The sequence below is a fragment of the Panthera uncia genome (assembly GCF_023721935.1).
Source record: "Panthera uncia isolate 11264 chromosome C1 unlocalized genomic scaffold, Puncia_PCG_1.0 HiC_scaffold_4, whole genome shotgun sequence".
NCBI classification, from domain to species: domain Eukaryota; kingdom Metazoa; phylum Chordata; class Mammalia; order Carnivora; family Felidae; genus Panthera; species Panthera uncia.
Window position 1 is genome coordinate 100164808 of NW_026057585.1, and position 18200 is coordinate 100183007.

Here is an 18200-nt window from a genome sequence, read left to right on the forward strand (position 1 = left end):
CGAGGCATCACTGGTCTTTATTCTCACAAATATCCTTCCACGCTCTTTTCACCAACACTGAACTTCGACCTCCCCAGACTACAGTGGACAGAGAACACTGTACCTTCTCTAAAACTGGGAAGCCGATTTGGAGACGAATACTTACAACCCTGCTTCCGACTGCAAGGTCTGTTAAGTTCGGCCGAAGGGACAGCTGACGCGCGTCTATAAGCGGCCGCCTGAGCTACCTGCCTCCTCCCGTGACATCACCCTCCCTACTGAAAGGTTTCATTTTCCTGGCTTTGCAAAGGCCCTCCCTCCATCTGAAGCAGCTGCTCACAGAGCATTTCAGCTTCCTTTTACCAGGCTTTTTTAAACAGATACTTTTTCTACCCGGAGTTTGTCACCATTTAAAATGTTGTGCTAGTTAGCAGTAATTATGTAAATGCAAGCAGCCATTTCTATTTTTAAAAGGGAACCCCATTTAGCATTCTTACATCCTGAAATGTTTAAAATAGCTAGTCCAGTGATGTTTTCACTTTATTCAAACTGTTTGTGTGGATTTAAATACAGGTTCAGCCAAAACCAAAGCAAGTCAAACATTTACTTTCTATTAAACATCTAAATCAGAAGATTAAAAACCTATTTCACATTTAACAGAAAGAAGCCGTCAAATCAGCAGAGCAACAGCGGCTTCCCCGCATTTACTGCCAAGCTGGGCTGATGTCTGAGAGGTAATCAATTTAGGAAGGGAGGGAGGGATTTCTTTAAACTCTTCAAAAAGGGAAAAATACATTTGAGCAAATCTTTTAATTATAGTATCTTCCTAAGAACCTGCAAAGCCTTTATTCTTTCCAAACTTAATGCTTTGTAAAGGCAACTCTTGCCCCTTAATTCCACATGAAATATTCAGTATAGCATAATTAAATTTTATTCCATGCTATTTTTATTGGGCTCACAGAAATAGAGGGTGGCATCATCTCTGAGACAAACTTCCCGGCAACTTCGCATTCACTGCGAACGGGTGGTTCTGGAAATTGAACTTAAGATACAAAACCTACTCCAAATGGCAGTTTCAGCCCCAGACAGATGGGTGGGTATTAAAAAGATGGGCTCATTCGTATGTCGCAACCACAGCCTTCGAATAAACAACTGCCCCAGTTCTCCACTTCCTTCCCTGAGTTTAGCACGAGGTGCCTCTGGGCACGGATCTTAACTTTCAACATGCAAAGACGGGAGCCTGTCTGATTTTTCACTGTAAATCTATCTGGTGGGGAAAGAAAAGAGAACGGAGAGAGACAAGGAAAGAAGTGCCCTATGGCTGAAAGAAACTTATAATCAGAATAAATATTTGGATGACGGGATGGTTTGTGGGGGGCGGGCTTAATGTTTTTGGTCATTATTGTAAATTATACAACCAAAGTCTCACTCTTCTTTCTAGTCAATGTCAGAAAACCACGAGTGAACACAAAACGTCCCCTTCTCAGACCGGCGGCCCAGGTTACAGACCCACCACTCACAGAGAAGGATGAGTGGTAAGCATCTCGGGCGACCCACAGCCAAGTCCATCAGCAGGGGAAAGCCCTGCAGCCCCCAGTCTAACCTTCTCGGGATCTGGTCCCACGGCACTCCCCCGATGGGACATGGCCGGGTGTGACAGTCCACTCCCCCACGACGTGCCCACAAAGCTAAAACTTCATCTTAAATCCTGCTAACGTATCAGCAGGGATGACGACCTCAGATCGAGGATCACCCAACCTCTCTGTCCAGCCGGACAGCCCCATCTGTCTTACTACTCCCTCAAAAGCGCCAAGTTCAAGAGGACAACCAAAACAACAGCAAAGATTTCTCCCACGTGACGTCTGGAACTGCTGTAGGGGAGCACCACAACCACTCAAAGACGGTTCTTTAATGAGACTCTTAGAACTTGAAAAGATTAAAATATAATCTTAATTCGTAAGAATTAATCTGACTTTGGCTTTGTAGTTTGGTCTCGGTTATTGATTAAAACAACGACAACACAAAAGAAAAACTACCCACCAAAGTCCCCAAAGTGGTGAGACTTAACTGCCCAGGAGTGACTGCCACCACAGCCACCAGCACCTGGGTTCCTCTAAACTCATGGCGTCAGAGAGGTTAAACGAGGTGCTGTTAGAAATAGAGACCTAACCAAAACCCAAATGACAACAAAATTAAATTTTATACCACAGAAACAGAAACTAGAATTTATATAAAAGCATCTACTCCCACCATATCTGCCAAATTTTCTTCTTAGGAGACTCATTTCTATTTTCTGATTAGATCTAAATGTTTAAATAATATGTACTGTTGGCTTTTCAAGAACCTGGTCCGTTGACTACTGCTTCAAACTATATCGTCTTGTTGCTCAAATATCTCCATGGCTCTTGTAAAAACAAAAACGTCCCATGTGTCTTGAATGCCAAGGTCACCTCCAGCAAGATAAGCAGCCCCAAGATCACAAACAGGACGCCACCTCAGAGGGGGGCTACAGGTACACCAGAGCCTGAGGATGCTCGCTCTCTGCACAGACAGGGACTGCCCCTGAAGGCACGGGATGGGGAGATTCTGTTAAATCAAGCCTAACAATGCTGATCTGATCACATCCAGGAAGGATCTGGGTTGAAGCAAAATATGAAAATTGTCAATTAGGCATCAGAAAAAGCGTTGTGCGTGTTAGAAACACAAATAGGCTAACTGGGGTAGAATTTAGCCAACATAAAGGAGGGAAAAAAGCATTTCCAAAGCCACATTACTGCAGGAGTGCTGGGGGGGGGTCTGGGCGAGAGGGGTTCAGCAGCCTGCAGAAAGGCTCTAATGCCCTCGGGTTCTCACTCTTCCTAGGTGGCCTCCGTCAGGTCCCCCCCTGGCCTCCCTGACTTTACCCAGTTTCATGAAAAGGGAGTGACAAAGCCCCCCCTGCCTATCTCTCGGGGTGGTTAAGCAACTAAATGAGACGTGTCTGTGAAATCATTTTCTTAAACTGTAAAGGCCTGTATGACGTGAGCGGCTACTAGTTTTCATATGCTAAATATAGGCTGTGTCTATATTAAAACCAGCCGGTGGGCTTTTAATTAGAAAGTCTAGTCAGTTCTTTCTGTATTTCTAAATGTAAGAAGAGTTGTTGGAATTTGGGAGTCTTCTGGGAAATGGACATGCCTCTACCTTGACGTAAACTGTGACGGTGGGAGACGTGGCTCAGAGTGTCAACGCGTCTCGGTGACATACCGACACCAACCGCCTGCCTCTTCTCCCCTGTGGGTGCACAGCTCGTTAAACAGGGAACTATTTAGGTGTTAAGATCCTGGAAGATCAAAGACCACTCTAGTGTCCAGTGGCCACAGACAGGGACCAAAGTAAAAACAGAAGGATGATCTAGAAGCAAAGGCCACATCTACAGTGGAATTCAGAGACTCGAGGCAAACATCTCAGCCTTAGCCACGTGCTCAATTGGCACTTAAAGCCAAATGTGATCAAAGTTCACAGGGATCATATATGAAAAGTTATCAGGAAAACTCCAGAGTGTCAAAGCGAGGCTCGCAGGAGAAACCAGATACGGGGAACACGCGACCTCTGTGCCACCTCTGCAACTTAGCTGATACTCTAAAATTACTCCAAGATTAAAAGTTTATCTTTTAAATTATCTTTTCCATTAAAAGGGAGGGAAGGAGCTTGCTTTGGGGGAAGAGAAAGAAAGGAACATGTTACGTGATAGCAACCTGCACAAAGTTTAAGACTTTCTCACATAGAAACTCATTTCCACGCCACAACTATCTCCTGACAGTAGGTTCGAAGCAGCAGCAGCACTATTTCACGGCTAAAGAAACTCCTAAAAGATGGAGCCACTGTCCCAGGGTCCCACAGCTTTTCAGAGGTGGAGGTGGGATGCTACACCTGGTCTGCCTGACCCCAACGCCCCCAACGCCCGACGAGGAACCCAGCGTGGCCGAAGGACCCAGGTGGGAAAGGCGGGGCTGCCCTCTAGGGAGGATTAAAATGGACGAGGAGGGCCCACTGACTTCTAACCCACCGGCCAGGTTTGTCTCGAGCGGTACCAGTGAGTCAGCCAAAGGCCAGCAAAACACCAAGTGACACGGTCCCCTCTCCAAAAGGCAAATTAAGAGATGCATCCCCCTAGGAGAATCTCAACGTTGGTAAACCTCACAGTGAGTTCGCCTGAAAGTCCTCTCACCCAGAAATGCATCATAACCTACGCTGCTAAAGACGACTCCGTGTAAGCTTAGCTGTTCCCAGTCAACCCCCCGGGCCACGCCTTACCGGAGGAGGCCACTGCCAAGCACCCGACACGTGAACAGTAAGTGACAGACAGGCACAAACCAACCACCATGGGCCTTTTCAAAACCCACTCAGAAAAGAACCAGTTACGGGGCACCTGGGGGGTTCCGTCAGTTAAGCATCCGACTCCTGATTTCAGCTCTGGTCATCGTCTCACGGTTCGTGAGTTCGAGCCCCATGTCGGGCTGTGTGCTGGGCCTGGAACCCGCTTAAAATTCTCTCTCTCCCCCTCTGCCTCTCTCCCACTTGCCCGCACATGCTCGCTCGCTCTCTCTCTCTCTCTCTCTCTCTCTCATATATAACTCTCACATATATATCGCTCTCTCATAAATAACTGAAAATAAAAAAGAAAGAAAACAAGCAGTTACGAGGCGGCCCCTCCTCAAGAGCTATCTGAAGGCTCACGGGTCATCCCTCTCAGCCTGATGTCCTCTGCGTGCCACCAGAGGGCACTAACTCATGGAATCACTCTTGAAACACTTAGGTCACATTTTAAACTGCAGGAATGTTGAACGAAAGCTGGATTTCAAAGCAATGAAGGGCTGGGTATATAATTTGGACAGTGGCTTTGAGCATTCGCCCGTCATAAATCTCCATTTAATTCCATAAAACTTAGGGGTACACACACGGCAACAGGGTGTGCTAAAAAAAATAAGTCAACCAAATCTTCAGATTTATGAAAATAATAGATTTCAAAATAAAACTGAGAGTTACACACTTGCTCCTGCTTCTCTCGGCTCTGGGGCCGTCGTGTGGGTCACCCATCCCGGCGGCTTATGCACGTCGCGCCCAAGAGCCCCAAGAAAAACATCTCTGGATCCACCTTGCTTTTAAAGCTGCTCTGGACGGAGTTAAAGTGGACATTCACCACATTAAATTACAGCAGTTTATTATGCATGATTCAAATATGATTTAGTCTTTTTTACTAAAATCCTTCTAAGAAATAAAGAGCACACATTTGCTTGGGCTCACTGTGCCCTGGGTTGCTATTCTGAGCACATTATACTTATTTCATACTTACAACATTCCTTTGAGAGGCTGCAAAATTCTATTTTCGTAAGAAGTTCAACCTCGCATTTCTTGAACGCAATCAAGAATTTTTCTTTACATTTGTATCCTCCACTGATGATTTATTTGCCCACAAAACTATAAATGCAGATTTGTGAGTTCTGCCTCATTAACCACCTTCTGCAATTATTTCTTCACCCCAGAATTCACACTTCTCATACTTCCATGGGGAGGATGACATGACATAATCAAAATAGTTCAGCGGGAAGTTTAATGAAAATGCATTATGCCCTGAAAGGTTTTTTTGTTTTGCTTTGTGGTACATAAAAATCTGCTCTTGGCTTTTCACACTTTATTTAAAAGGAAGTGAAACATATTTACTGATTCGATCAGAAACGTTGGTTGCTTCTCTAGGTGAAACAGAATTCCAGCTCGACCGGGTTTTTGGTTTTCCTGGTTTTAGTGGATTCTTTCAGCGTCCAAGAAATAACTGAACTTCCCAATGAGATGAAGAAAAGTTGACAAATGCAATGCATCACCCCGAGAAGTTTTGGTTCTTTACACAATTCGTTACAAGTTAGTGCCCCCGTAAACTCGTGACACACGGCCTACGTCACATCCGTTTCAGATTTTGTTTTTGACCTTTGTGTTAAAAACAAAACCAACAATCCTCCTCCAAGGTTTCAAGAACACGTGGGTATTCTGGACTGTGCCAGCACACAAGGAACAAAGACAGAGCAGCTGCGACGTCTAGGTATTCTGGAACAAAAGCACTTTTGTTAGTACCATCTGAATAACTGCCTCCAAGCTCCCTCTATGCCTTCGTTCCTGCCTCTCCGATCTAGGAAATATTTTGGTTTCTCTTATTTACTTGATGCCAAAATCTACAATTTTAAATTATTAAACATTAAGAAAAGTTAAATATGTCTACTCTCTACCTATTTTTTATTTCTCAATGCTTCTTTCTAGACTCTCACTAGACATCTTGATATTAAAATAAAGGAGAGCTTGTTTTATTGCTTTACCGTGATTCACAGGACCTGAGTTTTTACAAACTGGAGGTCTGTGGCCACCCTGTGCCGAGCATGCCCGTCGGCACCAACACCATTTGCTCACTTCAGGCCTCTGGGTCACATCTGGGTCATTCTCACCGTATTTCCAACTTTTCCCTTAGCATATTTTCATAGTGATCTGTGGTCAGCGATCTTTGATGTTACGGTTGTCATTACTTTGGGACGCCAGGAACCACATCCACGTAAGACGGCAGACTTAACTGATAAATGTCACGCGTGTCCTGACTGCTCCACTGACCGGCCGCTGCCCCGTCTCTCTCCCTCTCCTCAGGCTTCCCTGGCCCCGGAGACCTGACAGGATTGAAATGAGGCCAACTAATAACCCTACGATGGCCTCTAAGTGTGCAAGTGACAGGAAGAGTCCTACACCCCTCACTTTAAATCAAAAGCCAGAAACGACCAAGCTCAGTGAGGAAAGCGCATTGGAAACCGAGACAGGTCGAAAGCCAGGCCTCTTGCGCCAAACAGCCAAGTGGTGAGTTCAAAGGAGAGTTCTCGAAGGAAATTAAAAGTGCTTCTCCAGTGAACATAGGACTGATAAGAGAGCCAGACAGCCTTCTTGCCGACATGGAGAAAGTCTGAGTGGGCTGGATAGAAGATCAAACCAGCCTCGACATTCCCTTAAGCCAAGCCTAATCTGGAGCAAGCCCAACTCTCTTCAATTCTTGAAGGCCGAGAGACGCCAGGAAGCCGCAGAAGCAGAGTCTGAGGCCGGCAGAGATTAGTTCGTGAAGTTTAAGGAAAGCCGTCTCCGTGACGTGAAAACACAACGTGAAGCCGCAGGAGCTCACGTAGAATTCACGAAGGCGGCCACGCGCAACAGCGGCTGTCGTCAAGGGCTTTCATAGCTAGAGAGGAGAAGTCAATGCCTGGCTTCAAAGCTTCAAAGGACAGGCTGACTCCCTTGTTAAGGGCTAACGCAGCCAGTGATTTTAAGTTGAAGCCAATGCGCATTTACCATTGTGAAAATTCCAGGGCCCCGAAGAACTCTGCTAAATTTACTCTGCCTGTGCCCTATAAATGGAACAACAAAGCCTGGGTGACAGCACATCTGTTTACAACATGGTTTGCTGAATATTTTAAGCTCCCTGTTGAGAACTACTGCTCGGGGGAAAAAAGATCCCTTTCTAAGTAGTACTGTTCGTTGACAATGCACGTGGTCACCCAAGAGCTCCGATGGGATGACGGGATTGATGTTGTTTCCATGCCTGCTAACACCACATCCATCCTGCAGCCCATCCTGAGTAATTTTGACTTTCAAGACTTGTAATTTAAGAAATACATTTCATAAGGCCATCACTGCCATAAGCAGTGATTCCTCTGATGGATCTGGGCAAAGTAAACTGAAAATCTCCGGGAAGGATTTACCTTTCTAGAGGTCATTAAAAAGCATTCACGATTCCTTGGAACAAGAAATCAAAATATCAACGTGAGCAAGAGTCTGGAAGACGCGTACTCCCACCCTCATGGATGACTGTGGGTGTTCAAGACTCCAGTACAGGAAGTCACTGCAGGTGTGGTGGAAACAGCAAGAGAACTGGAATTGGAAGTGGAGCCTGAAGATGGGACTGAATGGCTGCCATCGCAGGATACAACCTGAACAGATGCGGGGCTGCTTCTCAGAGACGAGCCTCTTGAGATGGAATCTGCTCCTGGTGAAGACTGTTGAAATGACAACAAAGGATCTAGAACATTCCATAAACTTAGTCGACAAAGCAGTGGCAGAGTTTGAGGGGACTGACTCTATTTGTGAAAAAGGCTCTACTGTGGGTAAAATGCTATCAAACAGCATCACACGCTAGAGAAAATCAGTCATGAAAGAAAGAGTTAATCAACGCAGCAAACTTCACCGTTTTCTTAAGAAATTGCCACAGCCACCCCAACCTTCAGCAACCACCACTCTGATCAGTCAGCAGCCATGACATCGAGGCAAGACCCTCCAGGACCAGCAAAGGGATTATGATTTGCTACAAGTTCAAATGATGGTTAGCATTTTTCAGCAGTATGCTTTAATTAAGACACGTACATTTTTTTTTTAGACACAAGGCTATTATGCATTTAGGAGACCACGGTATAGAGTAAACTTAACTTTTATGTGCACCAGAAACAGAAACATTCATTGGACCCGCTTTGTTGTGATACTCGTTTTATTGCAATGATCTGGAACCAGAACTGCAAGATCTCTGAGGTGCGACTGTATTCCAGGGATGTGACTCACGTCTCTCCTACACCTCTGTCCTCTACGTCTTCATCAGGAGGCATGGATACCGGAACAGAGAATGAATGTGTAATTCCTAATTCTAAAGTCCTGATTCTCTCTGGCATCTCATAAACATGCTGTGCCACTCATTGCAATCACGACAAATTTTTTACATTTACCAAGTTTCACTGTTTATCATTTTTAAAAGTTATATGTAAAAGACAAATTAAAAGGAAACATTCAGAAAGGATGCAATGCCAGTTGATCCATTCATTCACTCAGCAGCATTTATTTAGACTGTACACGGTGCCAGGCCCTGGAAACACGAGGATGAACAGGATGGAGGTCCTGCCCTCGTGGCGCTTCCATTCTCGTAGGAGACAAGACAGTGACCAACACGTAACTGTATCACTGCTCTGGAGGTGAGTGCTCTTATAAAAAGAGAAGCTTGTGAAGGGGATCGAGAGTGGCATCTGGGCATGAGGATGATCACGGAGACCTCTGTAACCAGGGGGCATGTGGATACAGACCCGCTCTCCCAAAGCTAGGTCAGACGGGGGATCTCCTTCATAATGATTGCGGATGAAGCAGGAGCGGGGCACTTTAATCTATTTCATTTTCAGTAACATTCAGTTCGAGTTAATTTTGGGTTTTAAGTGCAATCACTTCACTAACGGAATTCTCCTGGAGCCAGACATGGGGTTGTGGGATGGCAAGATCCCCCTAAGAGTTCTGCCAGCCCTCAGTCCAATGTGCCAGCCCTCCCGGCTCCAGCTCTGTGGGTCCCTCCTCTTGCAGCGCCCATGAACAAGTGTGTGGCGAGAGCCTGAAATAAATAAGTGTAAAATGGGTCAAGACCATCGCTTCTATTTCTGTTTTTAACTGAAGAAAATGTGCCCCATTTCCAGAGGCAGAGAGAGAAGGAGACGTCTGAATAAAGACAAACTACAGTATACACTAAACACACACGTGTGTGTACATGTAGAAATGTACCCCACACACACAGCTGAATTGGGGCAAACTACAATACATAAAATGTATGTGTATGTACACATATAAATGCGCCACACACGCACACACATCTGAATAAAGCCAAACTACATGATACATTCAACGCCCGCATGTACGTGGACACATATAAATGTACCACATACATACACACACAAGTGACTCACTTCCCTACGGTAACTCAAAAGTGGGCCTTTTACAATCAGCCTTTATACAATCCTCACAACATAACTTTTATCGGTTGCAGGATGTATCTTTAAGAGGCCACAGGAGTTTTTTAAAGGATCAAATTAAAAATTAACGGTTCAAAATGATCAAGGTTGAGATTCAATTAACACTAATTTTAGAAGAATTTTTTTACTGACTCTGCATATTCAGTAAACTACTCAAGTTTTTGTTTTCTTTTTTTCTAACATAGCATCCCCAAGGAGTCATTATGTACAATCAGCTCTCTAATTCAGATTAGCGTGTCTAAGTACACATTGACGCAACAGAACACAATGCTTCGAGAGGCTCCCCTGCTAGACACCATCCGGTGAAGCACAGGCCCGAGAAGGTGGACCCCTCGGATTTCATCCCCAGCACCAACACTCGTTACTTTCAAACGGCGTCATGTGCTACAGGAATGCCGTATTCCGAAGCGATACTGAATGAGGAGTAGAACCAACATTTCCTTAATTATGGAAGATCCTAATAAGCTACAGGTGACTTCCACAGTGGCCCTGAAACCACCAAACGCATACTGACGCCGAAGGAAGCCACAGGAGGTCTGTTCTTTCTGATCTCACTCCCCTCCCCTTGCTTAGGTACTACTGGAGGGGAAGAACCATAAAGTGAGTGATTTGGGGTAAAACACTGAACACCATGCTAATGAGTCTTTGAGGGCAAGGTGTGAGCCCGTGGCAGGGGAAGGGTTGTGATGCTGCGTTGTTTTTCTACTTTGGGGATGATTTCCAAACCAAACCTCTCATCGACTGAGTAGAAGCGTAACTAGTGAATTCCCATGGAGCCAGGTACTTATGAAAGAGCCAACATACTCAAGCATGTGTCCAGTGCAGAGAGGCAGGTCTGCTTCACGGGCCAAGAGGATGGTGCTAGAAAGGACACATCATGGAAAAAAAGAGCTGTGAGCTTCTTATTACAAGGAAAGTCCTCACATTTATGATCTACTTCCCTAGTTGTTACTCAGTTAAATAATCAGTTAATTAAGACACCAGAACAACAAACTGAAGATTTTGAGGCGATCAAATGCAAATTACGGGGGCGCCTGGGTGGCTCAGTCGGTTAAGCGTCCGACTTCGGCTCAGGTCATGATCTCCTGGTCCGTGAGTTCGAGCCCCGCGTCGGGCTGTGTGCTGACAGCTCAGAGCCTGGAGCCTGCTTCGGATTCTGTGTCTCCCTCTCTCTCTGACCCTCCCCCGTTCATGCTCTGTCTCTGTCTCAAAAATAAATAAACATTAAAAAAAAAAAATTAAAAAAAAAAAAAACAAACAAATGCAAACTACGTTCTTTAACATGAATCAGGACTGTCTCTGTGGAATCAGACCGCAGCTTCTGACTTCATTGCCCTGTGCACATGTGCTTTCTGCTACCTAAATCTTCAGACCTATATAAACCAACACAGTATATTTATTCCCTTCCCCCAAAAACAATGATTAAGTTTACCATTTTGGCTTGGAGGTACATTACCTCACTGAACCCTCCCCTTTCATCCACCAATATTCCTTTACTCAGCCACACGCACAGGCTGGGCTGGGCTCTGGGGAAAGAGAAACAGGTGAGGCCTCACACCTGCCCCGAAGAGCTCAAAGTTTAGGGGATTCAAAACACCAATAAAGAGACAAGTTACAATATGCTGTGACAAGGGTCCTCAGACAGACATGGAAAGAAGGGCTCATTAAAAGGGAGCCAGCAGGACAGGCCATGCAGAAAGGGTGTGTGGAGAAGTGACATCCAGGCTGGCCTCCAGAAAGACCCTGTCTGCCAGGCACAAAACCAGGAAGGGAGGAGCAGAGAAGGAGGACGGTGGCAGGGAGCCGGCGAGGCAGGTTGTATTCGCCCATGAATACCTCCCTCCACCTACAGCGACATGCAGAGATGGGTGTCTGCAGTTCGTGAATACTTTATTAGTAAAGGCAAATCCAAATGACAACACAGAGAAGCCTACAGAGAGCTGGCATGCATGGGCGTTCTATGCACCCTGAGGCCAAGGGAGGCCAAGGGAGGCCAAGGGAGGTCAAGGGAGGCCAAGTGCTTGCCCACTGCAGGCCAAGCATCTGCTTTCGTTAGGGTTATGCTGGCCACACTGGATCAAGTTTCAGTGACAGCAGTGAATTTCTGAAGGAATAAAGTACAAGTTTAAATGTTATGCTTTGGGGTTTTTTTGAGGCAAGAATTATAACAAGAGCATGCTAGTGACCCAGATCTAAGTAAGAAACAACGAACAAATGTCAAAATGCTCAGTTTCCTAGTCTCCTAGACACACTGACCTTCACTTTCCAAGAAACCCAACATTGTGTGTGGACCGAATTAAGTAATCACACTAACAATGCTTTTTAAAAGCTAACGCTTTGGTTCTCTTATATAACATGTGTTATCATTTACACGTGGCATCATAAAATCGCTCTTCTTTTGTTGAAATTCCAGGCCATTCGTCATAAAGATTTACACGTGAAGGAGTGACTTTATAGGCAAAACACCATTTAGTGGAGAGCAAAACCTCCAAACAAATTGCAATAAAGCCATCAATGTTCTTTAAATTTCTTGCTTAATTTCCAGTTCTTGATATTCACCCACTTTCCCATTAGATGGAAACATTTTAATTAGAATAAAGAGAGTTTAAGAAGACTTACATAAGAAGCTTTCATTATCACTAAATTGTGTTTACTGAGTTTTCTCTTACATGAACACAATGGCGCCAGAAGGACATTATTTTTAAGAGGGTGCACAGTTAGTGACCAAGTGGACTCTAGGACACTCTTATGGGATTACCAAAGTCTGGATGTTAACTAACTACAGCCCACATTCTCCTGACATTAGTTCACACGAAATGAACAAGCAATTACTCCTTCAAAACAGAAGCCATCCAAGAACAAGAAATTGACAACTACATGGCTCCAGACTCTTCCTGAATATGGGGACTGGCAGGATTTTTGTTGTTGCTGTTGTTAATCTTAACAGAAGAGGAAACAAACAAAATTGGATCCGAAGTCATTTAGGCCCAGACTGAGGGAGTCTGCGCACCTCTTTCCCTGGGGCTCGTTGTGGGTATGGAAAGCGGCAAGAGCACGTGAGCACAGGAGGCATTCCTGTTCACCCTTTCAAACTAGTTTGATTCTAAAAAAAAAAAACAGCTTCTGACCTCATCATCACTTTTTACTAATCTTTAAAGACACACTGTGGATCAAAGCCAAATATACGAACTTATCTGCAGAAGTTATTCTGTGTATACAGGTAAGACAAAGAGCGTGCACGGGGACCAGACATGTAAAAATCTACTGCGTGGTAAAAGGCTGACCGTGCCCACCCTTTCAAAAGCATCGGGTCAGGACAGGCAGGGCTTGTATGCTGCTCCCTGCACCACATGGGACCGCCTCGAAGCTACTAAATGCTGGCTTCTGTAGGAATTCAAATACATTTAGGATGAAGTATAAATGAGCCGAATTTGAGGTAGTCGAGGTTTATGCCAAAATAAAGATCGAAATCTCAAAGATAGGACAAAATAAAGATAAAACTCCAAAGGATACTTTTTTCCTGGGGGCAAAAAAACGACTGTAATGAGTTGCCCACATGGAGTTAACATTTTCATTAGCGACTCAACGAAAAGCCTTCTGGATGAAAATAAAAACCAAGTGAAAAGCTGCCATTTTGGGAAGAACTTGTCAAAATTATGGTTTTGTATTCTGATATTTTACTGTGACTCAGAAATCTTGATTCCAAGGAGGTACCACCTGGATTTGAAATGAGGCAAGAACGATCCCTCAGAACCTCACAGATGCTTTGAGAAGCAGGGCAGGATCAGGGTCAGGAAATGCTCCTTGGTGGGGGAAGGTTACAGCCGCGGCCACTGAGGTACAGATTCTAGTAACAGCCACAGCACCCCCCTTCTGCCTCTCTAACCTCTGTTACTCTCATCAGGAGTCATAAGCAGTTTCAGATCCATGTAGACAATCCTTCTTCCTAAACACTGGCCTGTTCCTTGACCCATTCCTGTCTAATAACCTTGAACCGTACTTCCCCAAGGTCATCCCCAACCTGTTCGAGATGGTGGCCGTGAGCCAGGTGTGGATACCGAGCACTTGAAATTGTGTCGGGTCTGAATGAAGAGGTGCTGGAAGTACAAAATCCATATCGGATTTCAAAGACTCAGTACAAAATAAATGTAAAATATCTCAATAAGTTTTATATTCATTAAATATAAATAAAAAATAATATAAATATGTATCACTGAAATTAATTTCATTTGTTTCTTTTTATTTTTCAAATATGGCTTCTAAAACATTAACAATTACACGCATGGCTCACATTATACTTCTCTTGGACTGCACTGCCCTAGGCCTTGATGTTAACCCAAACTGTACCCCTTCCATATCAAATGCAAGCATCCCTCTAGTTGACTATCTCTACTCCAACCATTCCTTTTTTAAAATTTTTTTTTTATGTTTATTTTTGAGACAGAGAGAGACACAGCATGAACGGGGGAGGGGCAGAGAGAGAGGGAGACACAGAATCGGAAGCAGGCTCCAGGCTCTGAGCCATCAGCCCAGAGCCCGACGCGGGGCTCGAACTCACGGACCGCGAGATCGTGACCTGAGCTGAAGTCGGACGCTTAACCGACTGAGCCACCCAGGCGCCCCAACTCCAACCATTCCTGATCCTACTCCTTGAATCCCACTGACGCCATGGCCTCCTGCTGCCCTCATTTCCCTCTTGCTTCCCTTCTGCTACCCGCCTAGCTTAGAGCACGGGGTCCATCATCACCCCAGCACTCAGCTCCCTTGCCCCTTCCCCACCAGGATACTCCCCCGGCAAAATCCCAACCCTGGGCTCAATCCTCCTTTCTGCCCTCTCACAGCCTGCATCTAGGCAGCAGAAAGCAGAACTCTTTGAAGGCACCAGCTCTGTCTGCTTCCTGTCCTTCCCGTTTTCGCTCCAGCCAGCTAGAATCGGGCTTTTGTCTCCCCACTTCACTCCACCAGCTCTGATCAAAGTCACCGATGACCTCCATGCCACTAGAGCCACGGTCAATTCTCAGTCTGCATCTGACCTGACCTTTAGCAGCATCTGACATCGATGATCACTCTGCTTTGAAACACATTCTTCCAGGAGACCCCACTCTCCTGGTTTTCCTTCTCTGGTTGTTCCTTTCCATTCTCCTTTGCTTCCTTCTCTTTCCTCCTCTTAACACCCCAGCGCTCCGTGTTTGAACACCTCTCCCTACCCATACCCCCTTCAGGATTTCACATGTCCCAGAGCTGTAAGAACCTTCTATATGCTGCAAAGACTGCAAAGTCTGGCTTGAGCCTAGGCCTCTCCTCCTCTAGATTACAACTCCTCTATGTGACTCCCTAGTCAACACCTCCACTTGGCATCCTGGAATTAACACGTCCAAAACACAACTCTTGCTTTCTCCTCACCCTTTCTCCCCAACCTGCAGCTCCCACGGGCTTCCCAATCTCAGCAAAGAGAAACTGCATTCTTCCAGCTGCTCAGTGCAAAAACATTGGCATCAACCCCGACTCCTCATACTTGCACACAACCTGTCAGCTCTTCCTCTGAAACACATCCAGCATCTGACCGCTTCTCAACACCCTCGTCCAGGCCACCCTCAGCCCTGGACGGTCTCACTGGTCTCCTTATTTCCATTCCTACCACCCTAAACCAGGGAGCTGCAAACTTTTTCTTAAAGGGCCAGATAGTAAATATTTTAGGCTTTGTGGGCCAGATGGTCTCCGTCGCAACCACTCAACTTGGCTGTTGCAGCTCAAAAGCAGACTCAGACAATATGCAAACGAATGAGCGTGGCTCGATTCCAGTAAAACTAGAACTCAAATGGACACTGAAATTTGAATTACACAGAATGCTCATGTATCACAAATTATTATTATTCACCTTATTTTTTTCAACCATTTAGAAATGTAAAAAGCATCTTAGTTTTGCGGGCTGCACAAAACAGGTGGCTGGCTGGATTTGGCCTGCGGGTGGCCATTTGCCAACCCCCGCCCTAGACTGTTCTCTGCGCTACATTCAGAGTGATCCTTTACATCAGGTCGTCTCCCTGCTCCAAAATTCTCAGATGCCTTCCTTTCTCATTCACTAAAATCAAAAGACTTTATTACCATGACCTGTCAGGCCCTGCGGGATCCAGCTCCTGGCTACCTCGTCTTCCTCTGCTCCAACCCTCCTCAGTGTGACCACACTGGCTTCCTCGCTATTCTCCCGGCTTCTTTCCTGCTCCTGCCGAACTCACATCCACCTTCAGGCCTTTGCTTCTGCTGTTTGGAACAGTCTTACTCCAGATACTACCTGGATCACTGTGTCACTTCCTTCAAATCACCGTACAAGAAAGACACCTGCTCAAGTCACACTTGCTAAATAGCACACACATGCACCCACCCGGGCCGACATCCAGGAACCCTCTAAATGGTTTACTTTGCTTCCCGGCTCCTCATCACACTTACTGTCATCAACGTTTCCATCGTTTATGTAGAAATAAACACAATAGGCCGTTTTTTAAAAGAGAAAGTCACAGGGTGTGTAAGAGCATGAAACCAGCAGGCAGGTTACCTGGGGGGAAAGACCCACAGCACCACGTCCTGCTACGTGACACTGGGTGGTTATAGTCACCACTCTGTACCTCGGTTTCCTCCCCTGCAAAACGAGGATAACAAGAGCACCCACTTCCTCGGTGTTCTGAGGAGTAAATAGCCAATAAATGTAATAACAGGTACATATAATCAATCAATTACTGGTACTTGTTTTTTTTAATTTGCCATTTTAACCATTTAAAATTTTTTCACGTTTATTTATTTATTTTGAAAGAGAGGGGGAGAGAGAGCGCGAGCAGGGGAGGGGCAGAGAGACAGGGAGAGAGAGAATCCCAAGTAGGCTCCACACTGTCAGTGCAGAGCCCAACACGGGTTCAATCCCACAAACCATGAGATCATGAACTGAGCTGAAGTCAAAGAGTCAGACCCTTAACTGACTGAGCCATCCAAGTGTCCCATTGCTTGTTTTTTTGTTTATTTATTGGTTGTGACAGCTCCCTCCAACCAGAAAATAAGCTTTTTGAGGTGAATGGCCTTCTTTCGTTTACTGGTTATTCCTGGTTATTCCTGGTTATTCCTGGTGACGAGGACGGCATCTGCTACCGGACATTCAATACAATATATACTCGGCAAATGAGCGTTTGAGTTTAAGTCATTTGAGGGTAGACAACACTCTACCCCCTGCTCCAGCCATACACTGACACCAGGGAGAGCAAAAGCTCTCTTCAAACCCACCACAGAATGAAATGGATAATCTCCTACTCCAGGCGGGTATGTTTGAGGAAGTGGGGAAACAACAACCGAGACCCCGAAGGAAGGCACCCCTGCCGACCTCGGGGTAGCAACACGTCACCTCCCGGGAAGCCTCCTACACGCTGTGCTGCATACGCCTGGGTTACATGCTCACATCTCCAGCCAAATGAGACAATAAACAGATTTCACAGCCGGTCAGGTTCAAACTCTGCATATGAAATGGCACCTTACTACCTAGGAGCGCAGTTCTATATATATATATATATATATATATATATATATATATATATATACACATATAGGTCCCAAGAGAATTCCTGGACGCAAGCATCAAAGACCATTTATTCAAAGCTTACATTTAACTGGCTTCATTTTTTCTTTAATGTGTATTTATTTACTTTGGAGAGAGAGATCGTGTGAGCGCACAAGTGGGGGAGGGACAGAGAGAGAGAGAGGGAGAGTCAGAGAGAGAGAGAGAGAGAGAGAGAGAGAGACAGAGAGACAGAGAATCCGAAGCAGGCTCCAGGCTCTGAGCTGTCAGCACAGAGCCTGACGCGGGGCTCAAACTCACAAACCTCGAGATCATGACCTGAGCTGAAGTCGGACGCTTAACCGACTGAGCCACCTAGGCGCCCCCAACTGGCTTTTTCTAGAAACAAAGACTATCTTGCCAAATAGCGAAAGTCTTCCCCAAGCAAAAAGGTGGTGAAAACATCTCTACCTGTCAGACACATGCGCTACTCACAGCATGCATCACAGGTCCGTGGATTTGGCACTTCTGCTAGAATTACTGAGTTCTGATTTGCAGATGGTATGAAGATGAGTTAAAAAGTACTCCTGGGTTGGGGTGCCTGGGTGGCTGAGTTGGTTTCAGCTCAGGTCATGATCTCACAGTTTGTGGGTTTGAGCCCCACGTTGGGCTCTATGCTGGTAGCATGGAGCCTGCTTGGGATCCTTTCTCTCTTTCCCTCTCTTTCTGCCCTCCCCTGCTTGCTCGCTCTCTCTCCCTCTCTCTCCCTCCCTCAAAATAAGTAAATAAAACGTTAAAAAAATAAATAAAGTAGTTCTGGTTTCTACTATTTTGTGACACGGTCTTTG

At 45.5% G+C, this 18200-nt stretch overlaps 1 protein-coding gene and 1 long non-coding RNA gene across 2 annotated transcripts in view; both read right to left on the reverse strand.

The window, feature by feature from the left end:
- Nucleotides 1-18200, reverse strand: part of LOC125913618 (calmodulin-binding transcription activator 1-like) — a 424752-nt gene that overhangs the window by 317479 nt on the left and 89073 nt on the right. The gene's annotated exons all lie outside the window — the stretch shown is intronic.
- LOC125913620 (uncharacterized) lies at nt 8848-12814 on the reverse strand. Its single transcript, XR_007455056.1, has 2 exons — nt 10620-12814; nt 8848-9400 (listed from the first exon to the last, which is right to left on the reverse strand). It is a non-coding gene; the product is annotated as an uncharacterized LOC125913620 (long non-coding RNA).